The 20,119-nt window shown below is 35.5% G+C and overlaps 1 pseudogene across 1 annotated transcript; it reads left to right on the top strand.

Moving 5' to 3' along the window:
- Positions 1 to 16,216: 16,216 nt before the first annotated feature.
- LOC311626921 (nascent polypeptide-associated complex subunit alpha-like) lies at positions 16,217 to 19,092 on the top strand (annotated as a pseudogene). The gene is made up of 2 exons: positions 16,217 to 16,283; positions 18,595 to 19,092. The product of its transcript is annotated as a nascent polypeptide-associated complex subunit alpha-like (transcript).
- The last annotated feature ends 1,027 nt before the right edge of the window (positions 19,093 to 20,119 follow it).

The raw sequence follows: 20,119 nt of genomic DNA, 5'->3' as shown, positions 1-20,119 counted from the left end.
AGTAATTATTTAAAAATTTGAAGTTGAAAAAAATGTTCTCAATGGCTTATTCTGCTCTGTTTCAGCGAAAGCAGTCTTGCAGTCTTCTCTCTCTCTCTCTCTCTCTCTCTCTCTCTCTCTCTCTCTCCCTCTCTCCCTCCCTCCCTCCCTCCCTTTTTCTTTTATCCTGGGAAGATTTGGTGTTCTTTTATCAGCAAACGGCTGGACTGTCTTTAAGTGCATTATGTATGGCTTCCTCAGCATATTCAAAATTTGAATTAATATAATACAAATTCATTAATATTTAAATGTTTGTGTATTGTTAGTATTAACTTGTAATTGAATACTCATATGTATAGTATAGTCTCCCATCATAAATTTTAGAAACGACCCCCCAGTTGGTAGAGTCTTATCCTGGGCAAAAATGATATTTCCAGACCTCAATATTTTATGCCAACCAGACAACTGATGTTCATCCTGATGAAAACCACAGGAGAGCCTGTGGGAGGGAAAAAGCCACAACAGCTTTCTAGGGTTCAGTCTCACTGGACTGTCTATCACAATGGTCCACAGATCATCACTTATAAACTGAAAGAGGATCCCCACATCCATCCTCCCCATTATCAGTGGGGAATAAATGTCTCATCAAGAGACTATTTATGACATAACATCTGCCTTATTTAATGTTTCCTTGTGGTAGGGGGTGGGGGGTGATGGGTAGGAGAAATTTACCTTTACATATTGTGTCTTCTCTTTGAGTGTGCCCCCTGAGACACTCTAACTTTCTTACAAAGTAGAAACATTTATAATTTGGCAACTACAGTTACCTGGATTTACTTCATACCCCTTCCTTCCTATACAACATATTCAAAATCTTATTTGCCCATTAGATTTGTTTTTCTGTTTCCCTGGAATTTACTTACTAATTTCAGTCTTCTTTTTGAGATCTTGCCTTTCTTTTTCTGTTTTATAACACCAATCTCCATTTTTCATACATAATATTAACTAAAATACCCCCTTTTTATCACACCTTTACCAGCAGTTAAATCCAAGCATATCTTTCATATTTCTAACATCCCTCTTGGCTTGTTCTTTAAGATTATAACTATTTTCAATAGAAAATATCTATCTTAATCTTTTTTACCCTTGTATTTTTATCATTTTCATTGGTCCTATTCTGAGAGTTGTACTGAACTGTATTTTCAGTACAAATGGTAACTAATCCAGTTACCATTTGAATTCCTAAAGAAATCTGTTTGATAAAGATAAGAATTTCCAAATACAGGTCTATGTAATTGCTTTATTCATGTTTGGGCATGCAATAATATCATTAAACTACTTCCTTTCTCAATCAAAGAAGATTTGTTATATTCCATATTGACAATCTTTATTATATACAGTTGTAAACTACAATAAATAAGTATAATGGTTGGGTCAAAGATGGGCCACAATATATGAGGCTGGTCCCATAAAATTATGATTAAAATTTTTATTGCCTAGTGATCTTATAGCCATTATAACATCATAGTATAATAGAATAAAAGAATCAGTCTTTCTGGCTTCTTCTTGTTTAAGACTGGCCAGTTCCCATAACATGTTGGTTAGCAAATTCTGCTTATGAACATAGATATATTAATCATTAAAAAAATCTGACTTGTATCCTAGGAATTACTCTTCTCTAAACTCCCTGTCCAAGGAGATAAAGAAAAGTATGTGTAAAAATAATGATTATTTTTCAAAAGATTTATAGGAATAGTATTATGGGGACCATAACAAGCGGAATTTGTTGGCCAAAAGCAAAGCAGTTCCACCCTCCACCTCAGGCCCTTGCTAGTGTCCAGATGTCTCTAGTCATCAATCACTTCCTGACCTTAAACCCCTCCCACTTCTCCCTTCCCTGACATAAAGTAATCCTGAATTTTGTACTCTCCCAAGATGGTTCTTTAGGACACAACTCCCCTGTTTTCACAGCTTGTTTGCTTTCTAAATGCATTTGCTTTTCATTGCCCCACCACCTTGCCACTTGACTTAGTGCCATTCCTATGGCCAGTGGTATGAGCTTTCACTTGGTTATCATGCCTTGTACAAATACTTACCATTGTGTGTTAGAATTGCCTACAGTATTCATTACAGTAATAAATTAAAGAGCTTTGTGTGGAAGCAGTATTTATCACCCCAAAATAAGTAAGGGTTATTTTAAGAAATAGCTGACAAGGAAAACTCTGAAAACCATGTAGAAGTTATTTTTGTAAAAAAAAATTTACATCTGTAAGGGAAATCTCTATTTGTGATGATTTCAACCTTCTTGTACCAAGAAGAGGGAAATGACTTAATCTTTAGAAACTCTTATTAATGCAGAAGGCAATAACTTAAATCTGCATAACAACCTTTCACTTATTTACTGGGCCTTTCCTGGTAAATTCCATGATGCTCTGATGTTTTAATTAAATTATTTTGGAGTTGATCCTTATTTCTTTTCACATGGTTCTTATTTAGCTACTTATTAAAGTTAAATGCTAAAAGTAAACACAGTTGTGCACCAATATTTACCCAACAAACACAGTGACAATTAACAAATGCTTCACTTCAGAATGTTGACAAAAGAACATCCAAATAAAACTGAGGGTGCTAGTTTAATATTTAATTTTGATTTAACATGTAGCCAAAAATTCATAGCAGCTTATTTACAGAATGCTCCAAAAACCACAGCCCTTCCCTTTTCATCCCTGAGGCAGTATGAAAGAGTGGCCAGTCTCTAACTTTCACAATAATTCTTAACAAGATTCCAAAGAGTAACTGACAAATTTTATAATATATTTCTATTGCTTTTAGTGATTAAAATTAAGAATAATTATAGTTATAATTTAATTTAGCATTTTTAACTTAGAGCCCTATGGTAAATAAAATTTTAAATATTGTTAAATTTTAAATTACATGTATATCTTTTGTTGCTGGGATATGTAATGAGCGATTGTGGTGGGGTGTTTCTCTCTTTTCCACGTTCATCTCCATCATGAAAAGGAAACAGGTTCTTGAGTGGAGGAGCTGGGGATTAAGAAATTAAAGAAAGAAAGAGACCAGAGGCAGAAATAGATTCATCAAGCTGGGAGCTAGGTGGGCGCCATTCTTTCTGATGGAGAGGCAGCGAGCACCTGAGCCACACAGCAGGTTTATTTTATATCACAAAATATCAGGAAGCAACACCAAAACTTAGGATCAAAAGAGCTTATTTGCATTCTTAACTAGGCCCTGCATTACTGGATTTACATATCTAGACCTGCTCCTGGTGACATTTGGACAAAGGTAAAACAGAAACTGAATAACACACACACACACACACACACACACACACACACACACACACACACACCCGCCGCCTTCTTGGGGGAGGGGGAGTGTAACCAGAGATATGGACTCTGTCAGTGCCTTGGGTTCAGCTGACAATTTAAAGAATGTCCATGTGCCTTCCTAGGAGGCCCTCTACAAGCAATAAAAAGTCTTTCAAGCATGAAAATATATTATAATAAAAAATTATATGAGGAACGTAGAATGGAAATATATTTTCAAGGGAAAAATAAATGATATAAAATATTTACTGTTAAAAATAAGCTTATTTGTTTTACTTTTTAAAGATAGCAAGTATTAAGTTAATATGATACTTACAGTAGTTATTTTATTTGTCCTATTAAGCAGTTATTTTATTTTAAAACTAGAGGCCTGATGCACAAAATTTGTGCATGCTTAGTGGGTAGAGTCCCTAGGCCTTGCAGGTGATCAGGGCCAATTTACGGGGTGACTGAAGGGGCAATGGGAGTGAGGGCTGGCACCACCTTAGCTGGCCTGGGTCTGGGGGCAGCTCCTGAATTGAGTGTCTGCCCCCTAGTGGTCAGTGAGCATCATAGAGACAGGTCATTCTGAAATTCAGTCAATTTGCATAGTAGGTTTTTATTATATAGGACAATAATACCTACACTAGAAATTATAGACTTCATAATTATTTTAATCTATGAATAAAATCATAATTATTAATTAATAATTTTAAGACATACATCATTTTTAAATTACTTTTTACATATATGAGCAAAAGACAAAAAAATTGAAGACACACCTTTATGTAATAATATTCCCATTTCCTTTAATATGGTCGCTACAAAATTCATTCTCCAATCTCTGCATGAAATCAAAGGCTAGGTTCCTGGAGTCTAAAGTCATTGTCAATGCTCATATATTTTATACAGATGGAGTTAACAGGATGACTCCTCAGCCTGTGGATGAGACACATCATTCAAAGATGTTAGCTTCTCCACAATTCTTTCTACTCATCCTAGCTTCAGCTCCAAATGACATTAGACAAGCAGAATTTAGACAGCTGATCCAGTGCTGATTGAGCACAGCCATCTTGCTCTATAATTTCACAGCTCCTGAGAAATACAATAAAAGTAGCCAAAAATGAATCCATCCACAAATACCTAGAAGGCTCTCTCTAGGAACATTGTTTTACTAGGACTTCAAGGCTTTCTATTGTGTGCAGCCTATATAACATTGGCCTCCTGGTTGTGTATTTTGATGTGTACAAGAGTCAAGTGAAGGTCAGTTGGAGACATCCACCTCTTATACCTTATTAAGTCCACTCATACTCTTATTACATAACAAATGGCCCTGGGTCTTTAATGATAGTCACTCAATAGTAGACAAAGTATCCATAAACTGTAATGCTCCACGGAGGACAATCCCATTTAGGCTTTTACCTAAATTAGTTACACTGATTAAGGTGGAAACTTAAAGCAATCCCCATGACTTCCCATAAACTTTGATGTCCACTTGTTATTTTGGTCACTAAGTACCAGTCTGTTTATTTCTCAATTTCCTGGGTAAAGATCAAACTGCTATGGCTTTTGAACACTAATAAGTACACCATTTCCCCCCTCTTCTGAATTTAGAACCTTTTAAATAGCAATTTCTAGGAGGTAAATAAAATTCAAAATGTCAGCCAATTGCATACACCAATTGGAAAAGCACATCTTTATTCTTACAGTAAAAAGAACATGTTACTACCATATATTTCTCTTCAGTCTAAATCCTAGATAAGCCTGCCCATAACACTAGCCAAGAATTGACTCATAGCTGTGATGCCAAAAGAGAGAGAGAATGAGTCTGTAGTATTTTCAGATTTTTTGTGGGTTAATTCTATTAGTGACAAGAATGGACACACCTCTGCCATTGGAAATCAGATTCTTGCTTGTTTTCTGTGAGGTGTAAACATTAGAGACAACACATTCGCTACTCTAGCTGAAATCTCTCCACATGAAAAGATGAGCTCTAATGTGATAAATACTGATAGTAAATCTAAGCTTCTGCAATGGTTAATTTTGTGTCAACCTGGCTCAGTCATGATTCCCAGTGTTTGGTCAAATATCAACACAGAAATTTCTGGAACAGCAATTTTTAGGTGTAATTAATATTTAAACCAGTACAGTTTAAGTAAAGCCTATTACTCTCCATAATGTGGGTGAGCCTCATTCAGTTAGTTGAAGTTCTTAAAAGAACGAAGTCTCCTGAACCACATCAAGCATGGCTAGTGGTGACCTGAGGAGGGGCGGTGAAGGATTAAAGAAAACATACAAGCGAATATAGTTGGGGCCAGGTGGGTCACTGTGCCTGGGTGAAGACACAGTGATCCCACCTATAAGCGGAATCTTTATTTTATAGTAAGATCACACAAAGCAAAACCAGGGAGTGGTCAAATTATTTACAATGTTCTTGCAAGTTTCAAAATCTGCTTCTTTCCTGTCATTTCAATTCTCTGAACTCTATCAAGCTTTGTTTTGGCAGCACTTGCTGTAATTCCCGCAGCCCACATCCCTCAGCTACCTACGACTACAAGGTTGGATAATAGTTCAAGCTTACATACAACCATAGCCTTTGGCTATAATTGTGCCGGCAGTGCTGTGCCACAATTATATGTGGCTTTGCTACAAGAGGACTCTGCCCTCTCATTGGTTCAAGGCTTGATCCTGTCCAAATTCTATAGCCACTCTCCACAGTATCCCTAAGAAGAGACATCTGCTTCTGATTTGCCTTTGGACTAAGAAAGCTAAAAGGCTAATTCCAATGTATCCCTGATATTTGGGGGTGGAGAGTCTAGCAATCTGAATCTGTGCCAGCAAGCTCAGTGTACATTCTTGATAACTTATAATTAAGTCACTGCCTCTTTCACAGAAATTGGTCTTGCAAGATTTGTTACCTAAGTATAGAGGTCATAAACTTTGAGTAGTGCACAGCCTCAGGGGAAGGGGGTCGTTATTAGTGCTGGTGCCAGGCCAGACCATTAGATCTGGTCCCAAACCCCCAACACCTGGGGTCTTTTTTGCAAAGCCCGAGAAAGGACCAGAAGCATAATCCATATTTGAGGGACAAAGACACCAGAAAGAGAAGAGAAGCTCCCTGCATGTTACTTTGCTCAGACTTGGGAATTTATTCCGCTGAGTTCACTGATGTAATAAACTGTGTAACTTCTTGTCTCTAAAGTGTTGCTTTGTTTTACTCTGGTCTTTTGCAACAGGACTAGAACTGCAATCTTAACTTTTTCCTGTCAAGACCCTACACTCAAATGAGCCAATTCCTTAAAATTATCTATTCTCTATCTATCATACACATCCTATTGGTTCTCTTTCTTTTTTAAAAGTGTATCTTTATTGTTTAAAGTACTATAGATGTTCCCCTGTTTCCCCATTAGCCCCCCCTCCTCCCCACTGTTGTCCCCTCCCCAATTCTTCACCCCACTATTGTCTATGTCCATGGGTTAAGCATTTAAGTTATTTGGTTGATTTCTTCCCTCTCTCCTTCCCCTATTGGTTCTGTTTCTATCGAAAATTTAGACTAATATACTTAGTACAACAAACCTTTAAATATGATGCTGGACTTCAGAGGAATTTCTCTCTCTTGTTGGAAATTAGAACTTTTTAAGATAAAAAGTTCTGAGTCTTTTTAATAGCTACCTTGATTTTTAAGACAGTAGATCCATGCCAAAACCGCTTTGACTCAGTGGATAGAGAGTCAGCCTGCAGACTGAAAGGTCCCGGGTTCAATTCCGGTCAAGGACATGTACCTGGGTTGCGGGCATGTCCCCAGTAGGAGGCCTGCAGGAGGCAGCTGATCGATGACTCTCTCTCATTGATGTTGCTAACTCTCTATCTCTCTCCCTTTCTGTCTGTGAAAAAATCAATAATATATATAAGACAATAGATCCATATTGAAAAAAAATGTCATATTAATGACCACACTTGAAATACATTGTGGGAAAAACTCTCTGGGTCCTGAAAAATAACCTGTAATTTTTCAGGTTTAATATCTATCAACTTGAATTATTCTATTTCTATATTTGTTTTCCCCCCTTGATTTCAATCTCCTTAAACTCAGAATTTGTTCCTTTTTTCTATATACCTAAAGTGAATGATACTCAGGAGTATAGAAAGCACTCAATAGTTTTTCACATAAATGAGTTAAATGACAACAGTCTAGAATACTGAAATTAATTTTAAAAATGTAATTTACTTCTTTTACCTGCATAAAATTAAAAACTCTTGCCTGCCTAGTGATAGTATTGCAGCATTACTTTTCAAGTAATGGTTGTTTTTCATCAGGAATGAAAGCTTTTGAAGACTGGGAAGGATGGGAACACTTATGATGAACAAAAAAAAAAATGCATTGAAAATACTTATTAAAAGTAGAAGTTAACTAGTGATATTATAAAATAAAAAATTAGGTTATGCCAAAGCAAATATATTTTAGGTGACATACATTATATATTGCTTTAATTGCCATTTGAAAAAGTATATATGAATTAGGCTTTCAACTCTGTCTCTTCCCTCTTTTTATTGTTCATTCATATCTTTTAATATTTGTTTCACCTGTAATATAAAATTGCTGATGTCAAAATTATCTTTGGCTGCAACATCTTCCTCTACAGACATATCTTCATTAATTGATCTGACTATATAATGCCATGGCTTTACCTATATTACTGAAAACATGGTCACAAATTAAAATCTTAATAGACATTATAGTCATACTAGAAGCTCAATGCACGAAATTCATGCAAGAGTAGGCTTTCCTTCCCCCAGCGGCCAGCACCAGCTTCCCTCTGGCAGCAGGGACCCAGGCTTTGCTCCGGCTACCAGCAGGCACTGGGACCCGGGCTTCCCTCTAGTCTTGGCTTTATAGAGAAGGATGTCCGCAGTGACGTCCACAATGACTTCTGGTCTAATTAGCATATTACCCTTTTATTATCCCATATAATAAAACCCTAATATGCAAGTTGACTGAACAGTGGAACAACAAGTTACTATGATGTGCACTGACCATCAGGGGGAAGACACTTAAAGCAGGAGCTGACCTCTAGTGGTCAGCGCACTCCCACAAGGGGAGCACTGCTCAGCCAGAAGCTGGGCTCACAGCTGGCGAGTGCAGCAGCAGTGGCAGGAGCCTCTCCTGCTTCTGTTGCAGGCAGGTAGTAAGGAGCTAAAGGTTCTGGACCGTGAGAGGGATGTCAGATTGCTGGGATAGGCCCAATCCCTGGGGGAATGAGGCCTAAACTGGCAGGTGGACATCCCCTGAGGGGGTCCCAGACTGTGAGAGGGAACAGAATGGGCTGAGGGAACATAAAGGCCCTTCAGTGCACGAATTTCATGCACCAGGCCTTTAGTTATAGATTAATTGTAGTACTATTTTTTGTGCTGATTGGGCTATTTGAAGGTTACTATGCATACATAAATATATTCCTAGGCTATTAATAGTACATTATTTGGTTGAAAACAGTGTTCTACCATTTGAGACATTACCTGAACTTCTGTCATCATTTTTTGGTGGTTATTGTTGTCCCCACAATGACCTTTCGATGTCATTGCTTTGGGAACATGCATTTTCACTGGAACAGCATCTTTGAATATGAGACCTTAAAAGTCAATACTGTTCTTCCTGTGACCTACTTTCCAGATGACAATGTGACACATGGGAAACACACATTGATGAATGAGAGTCTCTGTTGAACATTAGAACAAAAAGAACTAAATTGGATCTCCAGATATTAATTATTCTCAAAGGCACAGTACATTCAGTGATCTTCAAATTGAGAGACAATTTTACACTTTAACATGATTGAGCGTGGAAGCATTTCAGACCTGGAGTGCAGTAAGCAATATTACAAATGGGTTAGGAAGAAGGGAAAAAAAAAAAGTACAACCACATTTATAAATTAAATTGGGAATGGTAATGTTCCCAGCCCCGAGACAGTTTGGCTAAGCAAAACTATCTAATTCAAAATCTGAAAAGAAAGGATAATTTACCCTCTTCTGTCAGTCTCTTAATAACCCACAGGCAGCTTGCTTTGTAACAGATCAAAGCACTTTAAAAACAGATGGATCTTGATCAAAGTCAACATAAATGATTTGGATGAATGCTTGATATAGGTAAAATAACAAGCAAATGTGTCTTTTGCTTTTTTTATTTTTGCATAATGATAAGTTATTGTAATCCTATGTGTAAACGTATATATAATCAATTTATCTTGCCAAATGTATACTCTCTATGTTGATTATGCAGATTCTGTTATGAGATCGGATTAAATAATGTATATGAAAATGGTTTTGGAAAATATAAAACATTATACAAATGAAAGTGATTATTATGATTATAATCTGAAATAGTGAGAGTAATTGCTGTGAACATCTTAAAATATGCTTGCAGCTAGGATAATCAGTCTGTTAGCTGTATTTATTTTATGAGGAAACACACAGAATTCTGTATTATGCCAACTGATAATCTTAAATGACTATATGAAAGATACATGCAAACAGTGAGCTGGATTATGGGAGAGAAACAGTGATTTTTGGGGAGTCCACTGCTTTCACAGCAAGCAGTAAGCCAGCTGGTCTTTGTTTGCTTTTGTTTTTCAGGGGCAGGTTTTTGTTTTTCAGGTTGGGGCTTGATCCCAGTGGGGGGCATGGGGGAAGCAGGAAGATGTGAGCTAACTGTGATAACATTCAAAAACCCAATGTGCAATGAAATAAGTTCCCAGCTAGTCAACTAGTCCTGTCCCAGTCCACTAGAGAGCAGTCACACCCAGCAAGACCTGTAGTATGAATAAAATAAACCCAAGGATAAATGTCTCTCCCAACATGTACCATGTTTATAAATGTAAATACAAATACGGTAAATATAAAGGTGAACATAGATAAATCATATAACTATGCTAACTCTTTCCAAATTATTTCATCAGTTTTTGGAAAGTTCCATCAAATTTCCAATAGGTTCACTTGAGGTTATAAAAAATACATAGATAGTTGGAGGTAGTGTATATTGACACATTTTTTATGGATTTTTATTTGGTGATATCTAAAAAAATAGTAACAGTCATGTGCGATTAGAATCTCTTTTTGTAAAGTGTTGACCTTAGTGGAACTCTTTTATATGTATATTAGTATATGGGTGCTCATGGTGTAATGATCCTACAATATTATTTATCTTGAAAAAAATTCTAAATGCTTGCTAATATGGGAATGGAGAGATAAGTTATTAAATTTTGATTAAAATAAATTAGCTAGATGTGGGTAAACTGTGATAATAGTAAAAAACAAAACAAATATGCAATTAAATAAGTTACAAAATTATAATGTCCATGCCATTAACACAAGTAAAAATGCCAAACAATGTTATTTATTATTTATGAACTTAAAATACTACAAAATGACACTCTACATAGAGGAGTCGGCAACCATTTGAGAATAGTTACCTTTTGATAAAAAGGAAAAGGGGAAATAGAATCCCATGGGAAGCTTTCACTGTTTATGAATGTTTTATTTCTTTAAAACAAAGAGTGAAGCAACTATGGCAAAATGTTGAGTTGTTAAATCTGGATGTTGGGAATATAAATATCTATCATAATTTTTGTTTCTGTATGCTGAAAATATTTTAATATTAAATTTTTAAAAAAGACAAAATATAAACACTATTCCTGCCTGTCTAAATAAATGAATGCATGTAAAAGCATTAAGAATGTTCCTCAATAGCTGCACCTGCTGTGTGATTAGTTTTGAGCATGAGCTATACTCTTATGTTCAAGTTTACAATGTAATCATAATCACTGGGAAACATAGAAGAACATATGCTCGTTGAAAGATAACATTTTCCTAGGGCAACTGAATGAGGATAAGCAAGACAAGTTCTACCTGGAAGGTTCTTTGAAATAGGAATTAAGTATTCTGACCCAAAACAATGTCAGTCTTAATATTAAGAGCTCTGCAAAGAGGAGCAAAATAATCTCTGGAATCTGTTTATCTGTGCTGCTATGTTTTAACGTCAGATTGTATTAAAGGTATTCATCTTTTTAAGTGTCTGATTCATTCTACTAATGTATTTCAGCAATGCAGTCAAATACTGATAAATTGACATAATCCTTTTGAAGCCCTTGTACATTTTGAGGTTTCAAAGTAGTTTTCTCTGTTTGTCTAATGCTATGTCTTTATGCCTGTTTTATTTCATTTTATAAACTTTATTTTATGATTTGAAAAATAATGCCATGTTTATGGCATAATAAAAATAAAACTCCAAAATAAACAAAGAAGCAGCCACCAACATACATTTTAACATACACACAGGCACAAAGACTCTTGAAAACACTTGGTTCTTTTTAGTACTTTTGTATGCAATGTATACCACTGCTTTTTAACATATTTGCAGTCATAATATATAATATAAACTATTATTATTGCTTCTGAAGTTTATTTTGCCATACAGTCTATGGTTTAAAAGTGTTCCTGTTACTTTAAGAAGATGGGGAGGTGGGTGGATGGAGGGTGGGTGGGAAGAGATTATTAACTGAAGAACTTTTATGCACACAGACAATAGTGTAGTGAAGGGTGCTTAGGCAAAAAAGATGGAAGAAACTGTCAGAGAAATTACACTTTAAGACTAATTTAAGATTTGAGTTTGGAGGAAAGTTGTGTATCATCTGAAAGACCAGGCATTTTTTTCCTTACCAAATACTACTATGTAAGTGATCAAAATCTTTACTTTACACAAGCTGCCAAAAGGAGAATAAAATTTTATATCTATGAGAGTAATTGCTGAATACTATGACAAACACACAATCCCCTGTCTTGGTTTGATCTATATTGTCTCTTAGTTTGATTTATTTGTAGTTTTAGTTTCTGCATTCAAAATTTTGTAGAATAGGGTTGAGAGAATCAATAAATGCAGTAAGCCTCAATATATTGATAAAAAACAACAAAACACTCAATTCCCCACTATGATAAATCTCTGAGGTATTTGAAGTGATGTGTTGTGTTACAGAATATTTGAGAAACAAAATTTACATGGGTTAGGATTGCATGATAAATTAGTCAGTGTGCATCTGTCCTTTCTCTTGCAAGAAAAGAAAACTTAATCTCACTTTAAAACTATAAAATATTTTTGTTAAATTACACACACACACACACACACACACACACACACACACACACACACATATATATATATATATATATATATGGAAACAAAGCAACCCAAAATTAGTCAATCAAAAGAATTCACCTGGAATTTTTCATTCCTCACTCATTTTGAATATTGAAGTTTTACTTAAATAGCCCTGAATTTGTGTGCGTGACTGATGTGTGACATAATATTCTGTTAAAGGTCTGCACATGCACTATTATCAAACTCAGTACCCACTAGACACATGTGCCTAATGAACATTTAAAATGTGGCTAGTTCAAGTTGAGATAAATGAAAAATATATACCAGACTTTAGGATATCCTACCTAATAAAAGAGAAACATGCAAATTGACCACACCTTTGCTACACCCATAAACTGTGCCCACCAGCCAATCAGGGCAAGTATGCAAATTATTCCAACAAGATGGCGGTTAATGTGCATATCCAGGCTAGAGAGAAGACTGAAGGCAGCTTAGAAAGAAGCCAAGCACTGCAGACTGGAGCAAAGCTGTGGAGAAGAAAGCAAGTGGGGCGGCAGAGAAGGAAGGGAAGCAGGCGGGGCAGTGACCACAGCAGGAAGCCCTATTGTAGGAATCTTCCTGCAATGGGCCTCTAGTTTTATATAAACATGAATAAAAAGTAACTCATCAATGTTTTATATTGATTACATGATAAATGATAATATTTTGATACATTCAGTTAAAGACATTATTAAATTATATTTCACCCTTCTAAATTTTTAAGAGTGGCTACTAGAAAATTTAAAATATATGGATTTGAACTTTATACATTTATTACAAACACTGTATTTCTATTGGTCTAAAACAATTAATAATGACAAGGACATAGATAACATGATACAGAATTTTCTTAATTTTTGAATATAGGACTCTAAGATATTTATATCTATGTGCAAATTAAAATATTATTTTAACCCTGAATTAATTTTGTAAGATTCCTGCCAGTATATGTAGAACACGTGTTGAACTTATCAGTAGTCTCTAGGAAATGCTGTACCAAATTCAAGCAACTGAATTTTATGCATTTTGTGAGTTTTATTTTGAATTGCCCTCTGATTTGATGGTATATATATATTTTAATATTCATGTGGAGAGCTTCTACCTGGGTCTGAAGAAGATGATAATTTGTATTTTAAATTATACTTATGGATGCCAATTGTCACACCAAATTTGTAGGTGAGCATAGCATGTGAGCCAAATCAGTTTCCTGAATAAATCCCAGAAACATGCAGTCTCTCATGCAGCCAAGCAGTGCAGGAACAAGGTGGAACATCTGCATGGCAGCCTTCTGAAATCTTTTTTTAAAAATACATTGGATACATATTAATTGAACATAGTGGGTTGGGCTGATTTCTGGGTTCTCTGTATGTTCTATTGATCTATATGCCTGTTCTTGTGCCAGTACCAGGCTGTTTTGAGCACAGTGGCTTTTCAGTATAATTTGGTATCTGGCATTGTGATACCTCCAACTTTGTTCTGAGTCATGATAGCTGTGACTATTCGAGGTCTTGTTTGGTCCTATGTAAAGTTTTGGAGTTTTTGTTCTAGATCTGTGAAATATGCGGTTGGTATTTTAATAGTCTCTTCAATAAATGGTGTTGGGAAAATTGTACAAGTATATGCAAAAATATAAAACTAGACCACCAATTTACACCATCCACAAAAATAAACTCAAAATAGATAAAAGATTTAAGTGTAAGACATGAAACCATAAAAATCCTAGAAGAGAACATAGTCACCAAAATCGCAGACATCTCTTGAAACAATGCTTATTAATACATCTTCTAGAACAATGGAAACTAAGATGAAAATAAACAAATGGGACTACATTAAAATACAAAGCTTCTGCACTGCAAACAAAACCATCAACAAAACAGCAAAAGAGTTCACTATATGGAAGCCTATATTTGCCAATGATACATACAATAAGGGATTAATTTTAAAAATATATAGGGAGTTCATACAGCTTAATAAAAGAAAGACAAACAATCCAATTTTAAAAAAAATGGACAAAGGACCTAAACAGACATTTCTCCAAAGTGGACATATAGGTGGCCAACAGACATTTGAAAAAATGCTCAATGTCACTAATCATCTGAGAGATGTAAATCGAAATAACAATGAGATGTCACCTCCCACCTGTCAGAATGACTATCATTAACAAATCAACAAAGGACAAGTGTTAGGGAGGATGCGGAGAAAAGGGAACCCTAGTACACTGTTGGTGGGAATGCAAACTGGTGCAGCCACTGTGGAAAACAGTATGGAGTTTCCTCAAAATATTAAAAATGGAACTCCGATTTAACACAGTGATCCCACTTCTAGGAATATACCCCTAAGACATCAGAAGCAATCATCAGAAAGAATGTACGGTATGCACTTTTATGTTCATAATATCACAATTTACAATAGCTAAGATTTAGAAACAGCCTAAGTGCCCATCAGTAAATGAGTGGATAAAAAAAACTGTGGTACATATTTACTATGGAATACTATGCAGCTGTAAAAAAGAAAGAAAAACAATCTTACCATTTGCGACAGCATAAATGAACCTGGGGAGTATTATGCTAAGCAAAATAAGCCAGTCAGAGAAAGATAAGTATCACATGATCTCACTCATATATGGACTCTAATGAACCAAATAAACTATTTATAGTAAATAGACCCAGAGATATAGAAGCATGAACAGACTGTTGAGCCTCAGAAGGAAGACAGGGGAGGGTGGTGGGAAGAGATCAACCAATGAATTTGTATTTATATATGCATAATCTGTGGACACAGACAATGGAGTATTAGGGCCTGGGGGGTGAGGGGTAAGGGAGAGATGGGGTGGGCTGGTGGGTTAATGGGGGAAAAAGGAGGACCTATATAATACTTTCAACAATAAAGATTTAAAAAATAAAAAATAAGTAAAATTAGAGTTTATTTCTAAAAATATTTAAATAAAATAAACACATTTGAATATAATTTTAAACTTTTAAAAGATGAAAAATTATATCAGGATAAACATATAGCCTGGGTATGTGACCTGAGCAGGAATTGAACCATGAAGTCTTGGTTCATAAGTTGACACTCCACTGACCCACACTAGACCAGCAACAGTAGTATTATTTTACATGCCCTTGACCGGAATCGAACCCGGGACCCTTCAGTCTGCAGACCGACGCTCTACCACTGAGCCAAACTGGCTTCGGCAGTAGTATTATTTTAATGTATGGCCTTATAAGTTTAAAATTGGTTTTTATAATTTGCCCAATCTGTTGAAACTTATGTCCTAATTGTTAGATAAATCCTTTATTAATAGAATTTTTGCTTAATTAAGAACTATTAAAACATTCTTGTTAATATCAGCATACAATTAGGTCATAGATTAGTAAGATTTATATTTTTTTACTTGAGTCTGAGGACTTACATTTCCAACATTTTTGTTATAACAGAGAACCTATTTGGCACTTGTTTCTTTTTATTTCATACCATTATTGATGTACAATTTAATGATGGACAATTTCTAATGCATTTGTTGATAAATAGATCAGCTTTGCTGTCTATAGGACGACTGTGTTTTATCTTTTCTTCATTAAATTGTCAAGGCTGCTATCCTCAATCACAAGTACATCCTGTCCAACAATGATTGGTAATATAAAAGTGCCCTGAGGAGCATTTCAATTTTTGAACTTCCTGGTTTTAGGTTTTAGTTAATTACTCTACAATTGATTTGAATGTAGGGATGTCATTGAGCTCCATCTCCCAAATGACTCACTTATTGTCTGATATTAAACATGGCATTCAGGATGGTATGTTAACTCTCTCAGGCAAAAGGAACATTACTGAGTGAATTATAATAGAGTTGTTATTATATTTAGGCTTTCTTTATTCAGGTCATTTATGGCAAGCTTCTGAGATGATGCCACGACCCTATATTCTTGGCCAATTATTCTATCAATGTATGCCCCAGTCTGACTCATGATATCACAGAGTAACAAAGCAAATGAGAGCTTCTATTCAGTCTCATTTTAGGAAGGCCAGAATGATTAACAAATTTTATAACATCATAAAAGTAATGTTGTATCTGGGGAGAAGGGAAAAGTGACCTAACTCTTAATACACAGTTTTAGAAGAATACAAAATTATTTTATATACTAGCTGTGTGATATATGGCAAGTTATATAATGTATTTAGTCTATTTTTTTTCATTTAGTCTAAACTGATAATGACTATCCCATAGGTTTGTGCAAAAAATAAAAACAGACATACAGTAATTATTGAATTTCCTTCTTTTATTGTTATTGTTTCAGAGAAACCCACTAACAAAAATTTTTTTAAAAAAAGTTTATTGGTTATTGTTTCTTGGAAATATTACCCTTTATTATTTTTTAGATTGGCAAATTTTATTTAAAATTGTTCTTAATGAAATAATTAAAATATTCTAAAACATTGCCAGCAGTTTAAAATATACTAAAACATTGTCTTTGGTGGTTGAGCAGAGGGAGGAAAGGAAAGATATCAAGACAGTTTGAGCTCCAGTCTCACCGCATTAGAAGTGAACTGAAGCTAGAAATATCTCAGCTTTTATATTTCCCAGAGTAGGGGGTCTTTACAAAATTTTCCTTTATTCCATTGCAATTCCATGAACAAGAGTGAAAATGAGGGCTGATTCTCTTGGCATCCGTGTAGCTCCCTTTGCCTCTTCTCTCTTCTTACAAACATAGGCTCCTGGGATCCCATTACTGCAGTTATTTATTTTTTCCACTGAGAAAAAACTCACTTCTGTATGTGATATTGGTGATATATTTCAAAGATGTCAAAATTCAGCTGTTTGATTGTTGACTTGTATTGCTGTTAAAGTTTAGGAAGTAGAATATAATGGTTGAGAATCATGTATTTGAAATTGTAGTATACATCCTATAGCTATCCCAAAGTTAAAATATGACATGTGTCAGACAATCTTTATTTCCATCATCTAATTCTAGAGGAGAAATTTCAGAAGTGAATCTAATTCTTTTTTTTAAATTCAGACAAAATTGGTTAACTTCACTCCAGACTTGTGGGTTGTTGAGACAAATATCTGGCTCGAGGCACCACAGGATAGGAAGAGCACTGCCTAAGTGTGATAAATGTGCCAGCAGAACTTTTCCAAACAAGAAGCTAAGGGGTGATGCCATATTTTTAAAATTATGTTATACCTTTTTTAAAAATTTTATGTTTGACATTAAAAAGTTTATATATATAAAGCCTAAGTGAATGAACAACTAAGTGACCCAATTACCTGACAATTGGCCGCAATGATACACACTGACCACCAGAAGGCATATGCTCTGACCAGTTGGTTATCTTGCTGTTGGGGTCTGGCCGATGGGAATGAGCTATATGGGCTGGACATGCCCTGGAGCCCTCCTGAGGTCCCTCCCTGGTCCTAATCATGCATCGACGTGGTCCCTCAGCCTGGCCTGCATCCTCTTGCAATCTGGGACCCCTTGGGGTATATTGAAGAGCTGGGTTTGTCCTGATCCCACAGGCCAGGCCGAGGGACCCCACTGGTGCACAAATTTTATTATAATTATTGACTAGTCAATAAAGTGCACCCTTTTGTTTTACTAAATAATTATGGCAAACTTTATTTGAAACAGAAATTCATTGATGATAAGTTAGTTTTGAAATATGGGTAACAAAAACCCGACATATTAGGATAGGACTATAAAACATTAATTTACAATTCTCAATGAGTTATTTGTACAATAACAACATAATTGCTTAATGGTATTTTTATTTTTATACATTTTATGAGGTGTTTATATATTAAATCAATGGCTAGCCAAACATCATATTGTTTTAAACCATCCCTTTGACATTTTCTTTATTTGATATATGAGATAACTGAGGTTCAGAAAGATTAAATGAATTTTTCCCATGTTACACCAGAATTTGAATCCATGAGGTCTTCTAATTCCAAAATCCTTTGATTTCACATTCCACCCCAGCACAATAAGAGATACAGGGATATTTCTGCAACAGGCTGGTTCATGCTCTCTTCCTGCTGCCATTTTTGGTTCCTTGTTCAGCACAAAAAGCACAGAACAGGTGTTTCCACAGCCCCAGGCTAATCAGGGTCTGGAGCAGAATCTGACAGTGATGGAACAGTATCAGAGCTTCAGGAACAAGATTTCACTCAGGCAGCCACACGAGCCTCACTGGCAGCAGCAGCTGAAATCAATGAAAACACCCTGAGTAAGGCAAAACAGAGTGAAGTGAAAAAGAAGACACAGAGGCTATGTCCAAACTGGGTCTTCCACGGAGCACAAGGGTGACTAAAATCACTTATCTAGAAATCTAAAAATATCCTCTTTATCATCACAAACCAGATGTCCACAAGAGCTCAGCTTCAGACACCTACATAGTTTTGGGCAAAGTCAAGATTGAAAATTTATCCCAAGCAAGCACAGCTAGCAGCTTCTGACAAACTCAAAGTTCAAGGTGACACTGTCTCAAACATTAAACAGAACACTCTGACTCCAACTGTACAAGAGGAGAGTGAAGAGGAAGAAGTTGATGAAAGGCGTGGAAGTCAAGGACGTAGGATTGATTGTGTCACAGGCAAATGTGTAGAGAGAGAGCAAAGGCAGTCCTAGCCCAGAAGAACAACAGTAATGATAATGTAACGCTGTTATAGAATTAACAATGCCGCCATCTAAATATGAGAACCTTTTTTGTGTGTTTTAAAATGCTAACTGCAACTTGGCTTGAAATTTGTACTGTTTCTATTATTAATAAAGTCATGGCTTCTTGTGAAGCCAATGATAATAAGGAGAGAGAAGTGAATTGACTTAATGTTACCTCAGTTGAATTAGGCAGAGAACTTCTGAATTTACAGGGAGAAAACTGAAGCCCATTAACTTGCCCAGTCCATGGCTGGGCTGTAAGAGACCTTGTACTTGCACAATGAGATTAAGAGGAAATGGTAACTACAAATTAAAGAAAATAAAAAGGTTAAGAAAGATTGCAGAGTAGTGTTTAAAAATCAATATATATGGAAGCTCAAATAAATAACCATTCTTTCCTTATAGTCATATGACCAAAGCAACTTCTCAGTCTAATTTTTCTACTCTATTTTCTCCAGAAAATGCAATAGTTATATATATTTTTTGGTTCACATATCCTTATTTGATCTTCCTTCTTAATATTTTTTAGCCTTCATCTTTTCTTACTACCTGTTTTGTTTTTTAGATATTCAGCTAGTCTGCTAACAAAGAGAAACTTTGTAGCTGACATATCAGTGGCCAGGCTATTAATTACAGAATCAATATCCAGTTTGTATGGTAATTTAACAAATACTGTCATAACAGAGCATGGATTAAATGCTCTTTCTTGCGCTGCTGAGTTCCTGGGTCACATATTTGCTTGGGTGTAGGTATTAAAGTATTTTCTCTAAATTTATAGTACTTCATTGGGTTACCCACAGCTTTCTGGATGTCTTCTCATTACTAGCTACTCAGTATGTGGCCCACTAACAAGCAATTTTGGCATATTCTTATTTAATGCTTGTTAAAATGGGGACTCTTAAGACCCCACAACATACTGAGTAAAAACAGTATCCCCAGATGGTTCTCCTTCACATTAAAGCTTGAAAACTACT

This window comes from Pipistrellus hanaki (assembly GCF_964339955.1).
Source record: "Pipistrellus hanaki genome assembly, chromosome: 8".
Taxonomy (NCBI): domain Eukaryota; kingdom Metazoa; phylum Chordata; class Mammalia; order Chiroptera; family Vespertilionidae; genus Pipistrellus; species Pipistrellus hanaki.
Note: the sequence above shows the minus strand (reverse complement) of the source record. Positions and strands in the feature narration are given on the sequence as shown.